The sequence below is a fragment of the Microtus pennsylvanicus genome, chromosome 7 (genome assembly GCF_037038515.1).
Source record: "Microtus pennsylvanicus isolate mMicPen1 chromosome 7, mMicPen1.hap1, whole genome shotgun sequence".
NCBI classification, from domain to species: domain Eukaryota; kingdom Metazoa; phylum Chordata; class Mammalia; order Rodentia; family Cricetidae; genus Microtus; species Microtus pennsylvanicus.
Window position 1 is genome coordinate 117,815,164 of NC_134585.1, and position 9,973 is coordinate 117,825,136.

The window sequence follows — 9,973 nt, forward strand, 5'->3', positions numbered from 1 at the left end:
CAGGTTTTTTGCAGACCCGAGCAAGGACGCGCAAAGGGGTGGTCACCCCAGGTGTGTGCTGGAGCCTTGTCTGGACGATTGCGAGAAAGGCGGCGAGGGCGGTCCAGTGCTCAGGGAGTCCAGACAGGAGGGAGATGGAATAACTTGACATATGGTGGAGAGGGATTTACAGGGGCAAGGGTGGTCTGGGGGTGGGATTGGAGACTATGTAGAGGGACGGACAGGGGCGAGGATAGCCTGGGATGAGATTGGAGACTATGCACCGTGGACCTACTCCTGGACTTTAAGGCAAAAACTCCAGACTTTAAGAAATGTTCTCATTACTCCAGGAACTAAACTCCTAAACATATTTTCTGAGGCCGAGGCTTTAAATTTTCCTGGAAAGATTGAACACAGATATAGAAGTTAAGAAAGAGAGGGAAAAACAAAGCAGTAGGAAGAAGTTGTCTACCTTTTTAAACAGAAAAGATCAGGGGAGAGTGCGAACGCAATCCCCCACTAACAGAAATTATGCAGTCAAGTTTCCCGCATTTGGGGAAATAGCAGGGGTCAACGCACCCCAAGTGCAATGGGTGAGCCTCGCCCTGGGAAAACCACCTACGTGATCATGGTATCTCCCCTGCCAGGTAAGTATGCTTTGCTATCCTGCAGACCAGACTCAGCACAACCGGCTCTACACTCTGAACACACGGTCACTTTGCCACGCATACTCCAGGACCTAATTGGACGCGCACCCAATTCCTTCGATTCAATGCTCCCCGTGGACCAGCTCACCCTTCCACGCCACGCTGGAAATCCTCAAATGGTGCTGATGCGACAATCCCTGCGTGCTCCTCATCTTCATAGACCACGCCTCCAAGCAGCACCCAGGGGTGACGTCACAGGCATCCTCTTTGCCCCTTTTGCTTGGTGAACTTTCTTGAATGCAGAGAGCTGGATGGAGTGTTGCAGGATCAGAGACAAATCATCTTGAATTATCTGCAACTTCCAAATAATCCATGGCTGCTCACTGCCACAGCCTAACAGCCCTGTCGCTGGTTTCCCTGTGTAGCGACAGACCCCTATCTTCCATCAACTCGAAGTCAGAGAAGTCAGCAGCAAGTCAGCCAGCCTCAACCCCCCCCCCAAAAAAAAAAGGAAAGGAGAAGGAGGAGAAAAATTGCTGTCTAACAACTGCATCAATTCATTTAGTGAATACTGAATTTAAAACATGCTTTGAGAAGGGATGTGCTGTTCCCGAGTCAGGGTCTGGTGCCTGTTATGTACAGGAACCTCAGGGGGAAAAAGTCTGGAGTGCAGTACCAACCTAGATTTTGACAGTTGCCAAAAAGTACTCTGGCTTTCAGGCAGAAAATTCCAAATTTCAAGTCTTTCAGAGTTTTCTCATTAACACCGTATCTAATTTCCTAAGGAATAATTTCTGAAAGCCAATACCTATTTTCTTTTTGTTTTCATTATTTCTTAGTAACAACTTTCTTTTTTATTACTTTATAAATAATACCAATCAAAATTTTCACTCCCTTCCCCTCTATCCCTCCAGTTCTAAGAGAGGGTAAGGCACTCTGCCCTGTGCAAAGTCCAAGGCCCTCCTCCCTCCATCCAGGCTTAGGAAGGTGTGCATCCAAATAGAATAGGATCCCAAAAAGCAAGTCCATGCAGTAGAGGCAAATCCCAGTGCCATTATCATTGGCTTCTCATTCTGACCATTTGTCAGCCACATCAGAGGGGCCAGTTTAATCCCATGCTCGTTCAGTCCCAGTCCAGCTGGATTTGGTGAGCTCCCATTAGCACACTGTCTCAGGGGAAGGCCAAACCCTTGTGGTCCTGAATTCCTTGCTCATATTCTCCCTCCTTCCACTCTTCAACTGGACATTAAGAGCTCAGTCCAGTGCTCTGATGTGGGTCTCTGTCTCTATCTATCTCCATCGGTCTCTGGTCGAAGGTCTATGGTCATATTAAGATAGTCATCAGTCTGCCTACAGGACAAGGCCAGTTCAGGCACCCTCTCCTCCACTGCTCAGGGTCCTAGCTGGGGTCATCCCCGTGGACTTCTGGGGACCTCTCCAGAGCGAAGCGTCTTGCCAACCCCAAAATGGCTCCCTCAATTAAGATATCTCCTTCCCTGCTCACATATCCATCCTTCCTCCATCTCAACCCTCCCCCTCCTCCAAGCTCTCCACAGCCCTCCCCTTCTCCCTTCTCTATCCCCCTTTCTCCCTCTTCCCTTCCTCCCACCCACCCCCATCCTCATGCTTTCAACTTCTGTCTGGCCACCTCTGATTCCAATTTCTAGGAAAATCTATATATGTTTTTCTATAGGTTCACCATATTACTTAGCTTTTATTGGATTGTGAACTGTACGCTCTGTGTCCTTTGTTTATAGCTAGACGTCACTAATGAGTGAGTACATACCATATTCATATTACTGGGTCTGGGTATTCACACTCAGCATAGTGTTTTCTATTTCCATCCATTTGCATGCAAAATTCAAGATGTCATTTTTTTTAACCACTGAGTAGTACTCTAATGTGTAGATGTGCCACACTTTCTGAATCCATTATTCCATTGAGGGGCATCTAGGTTTTTTCCAGGTTCTTTTTATTATAAATAATGCTGTTATAAACATAGTTGAACAAATGCTTTTGTAGTATGATTGGGCATCTCTTGGGTATATATTCCCAAGAGTGGTATTGCTGGAACCTGAGGTAGGTTGACTCCCAACTTTCTGAAAATCTACCACACTGATTTGCAAAGTGGTTGCACAAGTTTGCATTCCCACCAGCAATGGAGGAGTGTTCCCCTTACTCCACATCCTCTCCAGCATAGGCTATCATTGGTGGTTTTGATTTTAGCCATTCTGACAGGTGTAAGTTGTTTTGATTTGCATTTCCCTGATAGCTAAGGAAGTTGAACATGTCCTTAAGAATCTTTTGGCCATTTGAAATTCTTCTGTTGAGAATTCTCCGTTCAGTTCAGTAATTGGGTTATTTAGAATTGTAATGTCTAGTTTCTTGAGTTCTTTATATATTTTGGCGATCAGACCTTTGTCTGATGTGGGGTTGGTGAAGATCTTCTCCCATTCCATAGGTTGCCCTTTTGTCTTAATGACAGTGTTCTTTGCTTTATAGAAGCTTCTCAGTGTTAGGAGCTCCCATTTATTCATTGTTGCTATTATTGACTGTGCTACTAGGGTTATATGTAGGAAGTGGTATCCTGTGCCCGTATATTGGAGGCTACTTCTCATTTTCTCTTCTATCAGGTTCAGTGTGGTCAGATTTATATTTAGGTCTTTAATCCATTTGGACTTACTTGAGTTTTGTGCATGGGGATAGGTATGGATCTAGTTTCATTCTTCTACAAGTTGAAATCCATTTATTCTAGCACCATATGTTAAAGATGCTTTCTTTTTTTCCATTGTATAATGTTTAGCTGCTTTGTCAAAAATAAGATGTTCATAGGTTTGTGGATTAATAACCAGGTATTCAATTCGATTCCATTGGTCAATGTATCTGTTTTCATTACTGTTGCTCTATAATAGAGTTTGATGTCAGGGATGGTAATGCCTCTGGAAGTTCCTTTATTCTATAGAATTGTTTTGGCTATCCTGGGTTTTTTGTTTTTCCACATAAAGTTGATTATTGTTACCTCAAGGTCTGTGAAGAATTTTGTTGGCATTGTGATGGGGATTGCATTGAATCTATAGATTGCCTTTAGTAGAATTGCCATTTTTTTACTATTTGATCCTACCCATCCAGGAGCATAGGAGATCTTTCCATTTTCTGGTGTCCTCTTCAATTTCTTTCTTCAAAGACTTCAAGTTCCTGTCAAATAGGTCTTTCATTTCTTTGGTTAGTGTTACCCAAAGATACTTCATGCTATTCGTGGCTATAGTGAAAGGTGATGTTTCTCTGATTTCCATGTCTGCTTCTTTATCCTTTGTGTATAGGAGGGCTACTGTTTTTTTATTTTTTTTTTTTTGAGTTGATCTTGTATCCTATCACATCACTAAAGGCATTTATGAGCAGTAGCAGTATTCTGGTAGAATTTTTGGGGTCACTTATGTACACTATCATATCATCTGCAAATAATGAAAGTTTGGCTTTTTCCTTTCCAATTCGAATCCCCTTGATCTCCTTATATTGTCTTATTGCTATTGCTAGAACTTCAAGCACTATGTTGAAGAGATATGGAGAGAGTGGACAGCATTGTCTTGTTCCTGATTTTAGTGAAATTGCTTTGAGTTTCTCTCCATTAATTTGATGTTAGCTGTTGGCTTGCTGTATATTGTTTTATTATATTTATTATTATTTTATATGATCCTTGTATCCCTAATCTCTCCAAGACCTTTATCATAAAAGGTGTTGAATTGTATCAAATGCTTTTTTGGCATGTAATGAAATGATCATATGGTTTTTCTTATAGTTTATTTATATGATGAATTACATTGATAGATGTTCGTATGTTGAGCCAGCCCTGCATCTCTGGGGATGAAGCCTACTTGATCATAATGGATAATGTTTTGTGTGTTCTTGGATTCGGTTTGCCATTTTTTTATTGAGAATTTTTTCATTGATGTTCATGAGTTGATTGTTCTGTAATTCTCTTTCTTGTTTGAGTGTGTGGTTTTGGTATCAAGGTAACTGTAGCTTCATAAGAAGAGTTTGACAATGGCTCTTCTGTTTCTATTATGTGGAACACATTAAGGAATATAGGTATTAGCTCTTCTTGGAAGTTCTGGTAGAATTCTGCACTAAAACCATCTGGCCCTGGGCTTTTTTGGGGGTGGGGGTTTTGATGACAGCTTCTATTTCCTCGTGACTTATAGGGCTATTTAAATTGTTTACCTGGGTCTTGAATTAATTTTGGTATATTGTATTTATCTAAAAAATCCATTTCTTTTGTATTTTCCAATTTTGTGGCTTATAGGTTTTTGTAGTAAGACCTAATAACTCTCTGAATTTCCTCAGTATCTGTTGTTATGTCCCCCTTTGCGGTTCTGATCTTGTTAATTTGCATGTTCTCTCTGCCTTTTGACTAGTTTGGATAAGAGTTTGTCTGTTTTGTTGATTTTTTTTTTGAAATTTTATTTATCATGTGTACAACATTCTGCTTCCCACATACCAAAAGAGGGCGCCAGATCTCATTACAGATGACTGTGAGCCACTATGTGGTTTCTGGAAATTGAACTCAGGACCTCTGGAAGAGCAGTCAGTGCTCTTAACCTCTGAGCCATCTCTCCAACCCTTTTGTTGATTTTCTTAAAAAAAAAAACTAGCTCTTTGTTTCATTGATTCTTTGTATTGTTTTCTGTGTTTCTATTTAGTTGATTTCAGCCATCAGTTTGATTATTTCCAGTCTTCTACTTCTCCTGGGTAAGTCTGCCTTTTTTTTTTCTAGAGCTTTCAGGTGTGCTGTTAAGTCTGATGTGAGCCTTCTCCGTTTTTTTTATATGGGCACCTAGTGCTATGAACTTCCTTCTTAGCACTGCTTTCATAGTGTCCCATAGGTTTGGGTATGTTGTGTCTTCATTTTCGTTGAATTCAAGGAAAACTTTAATTTCTTTCTTAATTTTTCCTTGACCCAGGGGTGGTTCAGTAGTTGACTGTTCACTTTTCACAAGTTTGTAGGCTTTCTGGGGTTGTATTGTTGTTAATTTCTAACTTTACTCCATGGTGAGCCGATAAGACACAGGTGGTTTACTCCAATTTCTTTGTATCTGTGGATGTTTGCTTTGTTACTAAGTCTGAGGTCAGTTTTTGAGAAAGTTTCAGGAGGTGCTGAGAAGATGGTTTATTTCCTATTTGGGTGGAATGTTCTATAGATGTCTGTTAAGTCCATTTGACTCATTACATCTATTAGTTCTCTTATTTCTCTCTTAAGTTTCTGTCTGGTTGACCTGTCCATCTCCTACTATTAGTTTGTGGGTTTGAGTTCTAGTTCTTTTGCATATGTGGGTGCTTTTATATTAGGGACATAGATATTCAGGATTGAGACTGCATCTTGATGAATCGTTCCTGTTATGACTTTAAAGTGTCCTTCTTCATCTCTTCTGATTGATTTTAGTTTGAAATCAATTTTGTTAGATATTAGGACAGCCACAACTGCTTGTTTCTTAGTTCTGTTTGATTGGAAAACCTTTTCCCAGCCGTTTACTCTGAGGTAGTGTCTGTCTTTGATGTTGAGGAGTGTTTCTCGTAAACAGCAGAATGATGGATCCTGTTTTTGTATCCATTCTGTTAACCTGTGCCTTTTTATAGGTGAATTGAGTTCATTGATATTAGGTGATATTAATAACCAGTGGTTGTTAACACCAGTTATTTATTTATTTATTTTGGTGGTAGTGTTTGTATGTTTCCTTTCTTTGAGTTGTTTTGGTGGAGGGTTATCAGATGTCTGTGATATAGTGGGTATTGTTGGCTTCCTTGTTTTGAGGTTTACCTCCTAGTACTTTCTGTAAGGCTGGGTTTGTGGATACGTATTGCTTAAATCTGTTTTTGTTCTGAAATAAATTTATTTCTCCATTGATGGTTAAAGAAAGCTGACCTGGGTATAGTAGTCTGAGCTTGCATCCATGGTCTCTTAGTGTCTGCAGCACATCTATCCAGGACACTCTGGCTTTCAAGTTCTCCATAGAGAAGTCACATGTAATTTTGCTAGGTTTACCTTTATATGTTACTTGACCTTTTACGTTTGCAACTATTAATATTCTTTCTTTATTCTGTATGTTTTGTGTTTTGATTATTTTATGGTGAGGGGATATTTTTTGATTCTTGTTTTTTGATCCAGTCTATTTGGTGTTCTCTAAGCTTCTTGTACCTTCACAGGAATATCCTTCTTTAGGTTGGGAAAGTTTTCTTCTATAATTTTGTTGAATATATTTTTGAGCCTTTGAGTTGAAATTATTCCAATACCAATATTCTTAACAAATATCAGGTAAAAAGCAGGGTGTGTGTGAAGAGCAAAATAAAAAGTGTTCTTTGTTTCTTTGTGGGATGACAAAATGAGTCTGGTGAGCATATATTTCTCTTGTCTACCTCTGACTTTTTCCCGACATCTCAGGGAGGCTGCAATGTCCTTTCCACTCTCCGAGCTTCATCATGCAGCCCAAGGATGACAACAAGAAGAAATATGACAGAAAGTCTGCCCAAAAGGACACAGGCCCAGTAAATAAGTCTGGTGGCAAGGCCAAAGGGAAGAAGTTGTCCAAAGGCAAAGTTCAGGGCAAGCGCAACAATCTAGTCCTGTTTGACAAGGCTCCATATGACAAATGCTGTAAGGACGTTCCTAACTGTAAGCTTATTACTCCAGCTGTGGTCCCTGAGAGACTCAAGGTTCAGGGTTCCTTGACCAGGGCAGCCCTTCAGGAGCTGCTTAGTAAAGGGCTCATCAAGCTGGTTTCAGAGCACAGAGCCCAAGTAATTTCCACCAGAAACACAAAGGGCGGGGACGCCCCAGCTGCTGGTGAAGATACATAAATAGGTTCAATTTATTTAGAAAAATAAAACTTTTTTTAAAATAAAAATGCACGTTCTGGGCTGTAGGGATCATCAGAGCCCTCCCTGCAGTGTTGTGTGGGCTCCACGAGAGGGCAGACATAGAGTTTTACAGGTTGCTCACATTCACCTGGTGTTAGTTAATGCCAGGAATATCTGACTCAGACATTGATATTCTTCCAAAAAAATACTTTTGGACTATTGGAAAAGTATGCTGTTTTATTCTAGTCAGCACAGTGTATTTTCCACTTCAACTTAGTGGTGTAAAGTTTACCCGTTTTATTAAAACCTGGTCTGTTTCCTGCGCTTTGGTGACTTGCTATTCATAATTTTCCTTTAATAAGAAAGGATTCTCACAGTATCCAACCCCCAAGTAAACCAAAGACAATAGGAGGTGGTTGTACACAGGTGTCCCCCTCCCCACCGCACCTCATTCCATCAAAAAAAATACAAATTGACTCTGCTGATTTCCCTACCAGACAGCATGTGACAGGCAAGTTAATAAATCCCTTAAATACAGGAGCTAGGGTTTTGCGTGGGCTTTGTAAATTCTGAGAAGAATGTATGAGTGTGCTCTCTCCAGTTGTCAAGTCAGCACACAAGTGGCTGTCAATATGGAAAGTTGTTTGTTAAAAGCCTAAAGGGCATCGTCCCTGGGTGGGATTGAAGCACCAACCTTTCAGTTAACAGCCGAACGCACTAACCGATTGCGACACAGAGACAGTGCACAGATATCTGACGGGTCGCCTTGGTGATCCAGGCATCATGGCAGCGGCCACACCTGGGATACCCACAGGTCCATGGCGGAGCATCCGGAGCAGGAGGCCTCAAAGCCAAAGGCCCTGTGTCCTGAGTGTCCCGCCAAAGCTTCCCCAGCTCCCACGAAAGTTTTTAACCTGGATACTCGAGGACGCTGAGACCTGGCCGTCACCCGGAATTCGTGGACTCCCATGGACTCCACGCTGGCAGACGCGCGTTCCCGGCGCCCAGCCGGACTCCGGTAAGGAGCCCAAGTCCGCTTTAGGGTCCTGTCCTTTGAGACCCCGAGCACGGACGCGCGAAGATTAGTCACCCCAGGTGTGTGCTGGAACCTCAGTGGGACCCGTGTGGGAAAGGCGGCGAGTGCGGTGCCAGTGCTCAGGGAGTCCGGACGGGATGGAGATGGACGAACTTGACCCGGAGTGGAGAGGGACCTACGAGGGCCAGGATGGCCTGGGGTGGGATTGGGAGCTGTGAACCGCAGAGACCAGAGGAGGTGGAGCCCGGGGGTGCCTCAGGGCATATCCTAGAGATTTCTTTGAACTGAGCTAATGCAGTTGGAAGCCAATTTAAGTTAGGAAGATAATAAAATGACGAGGGGTGTTTTGTTTTGTTTTGAATGAATCAGAAGAATGGCTTTCTACCAGAGGCTTCAGTCTTTCAGCTAGGGGTGTGCTGGTCCCGAGCCCACGTCTGGTGCATGTGAAGTGCAGGAACGAATAAAGGAAATTCTGGAGTCTCAAGCCAAAATTTGGGACATAGTTTCCTACAAGTGCTCCTGAACATTAAGACAAAAACTCCAGACCTGAAGGGATGTTCTCATTAACCCAGGACATAATTTCCTAAAGATGCCAATTCTAAGGCCGATGTTTTTGTTTTCTTGACAAGGATGGGCAAAAATACAGACTTTTTTTTTCTTTCTTTTTTTTTTTTTTTGGTTTTTTCGAGACAGGGTTTCTCTGTGGCTTTGGAGCCTGTCCTGGAACTAGCTCTGTAGACTTGGCTGTTCTCGAACTCACAGAGATACGCCTGCCTCTGCCTCCCGAGTGCTGGGATTAAAGGCTTGCGCCAAAAAGAAATACAGAAAAAGAAACATAAGAAAAAAAGAGAAAGGAACAAAGGGAACCAAATATGAGAAAATGGCAGAAGCCTAGACCACAAACGAGGTCGCAAATTAATAAAAATTATGCAGTCAAGTTTCCCGAATTTGGGGAAATCAAAGGGGCCAGCACAACACTAGTGCAATTCGGTCACCCTTGCCTGAATAAACCAAAGACGTGTTGACAGTGCTCACTTAGCTGGGTGATTGTGCTTTACTTCCCGTGGCCATGACTCAGCCCCACCGGGCCTGTGTTTGAATACATGGTCACTTGGCTGCTCAGACTTCAGGATGTCCCTGGAGGCACACCTGATTCCTGCGCCCCGCTGCCACCTGCGGATCACCGCTCCATTCATGCTGCACTGGAAATCCCTAGCCTTTCCGCAAAGCCTGTGGATGCAGCATCCCTGCGCGACCCTCATTTGCATTTACCGCCCCCCCAACCGGCGCCCAAGGGTGCCATCACACCCATCCCATTTGTCCTTTTGGCCTGATGGATTTTCTTCCTTGCTGAGAGCTGGATGGAGTGTTGCAGGACCAGAGACAAATCATCTTGAATTTTCTCTAACTCACAAATAGCCCAGGGCTGCTCACAGCCCTGTACTAACAGCCTTGTTGCTGG

At 42.7% G+C, this 9,973-nt stretch overlaps 1 non-coding gene and 1 pseudogene across 1 annotated transcript; one reads left to right on the forward strand and one right to left on the reverse strand.

Annotated features, from left to right (window-relative positions):
* Positions 1 to 470: 470 nt before the first annotated feature.
* Positions 471 to 634, reverse strand: LOC142855208 (U1 spliceosomal RNA). The gene has a single exon (XR_012911471.1). It is a non-coding gene; the product is annotated as a U1 spliceosomal RNA (small nuclear RNA).
* A 6,463-nt stretch (positions 635 to 7,097) lies between these two features.
* LOC142854074 (small ribosomal subunit protein eS25 pseudogene) lies at positions 7,098 to 7,475 on the forward strand (annotated as a pseudogene).
* The last annotated feature ends 2,498 nt before the right edge of the window (positions 7,476 to 9,973 follow it).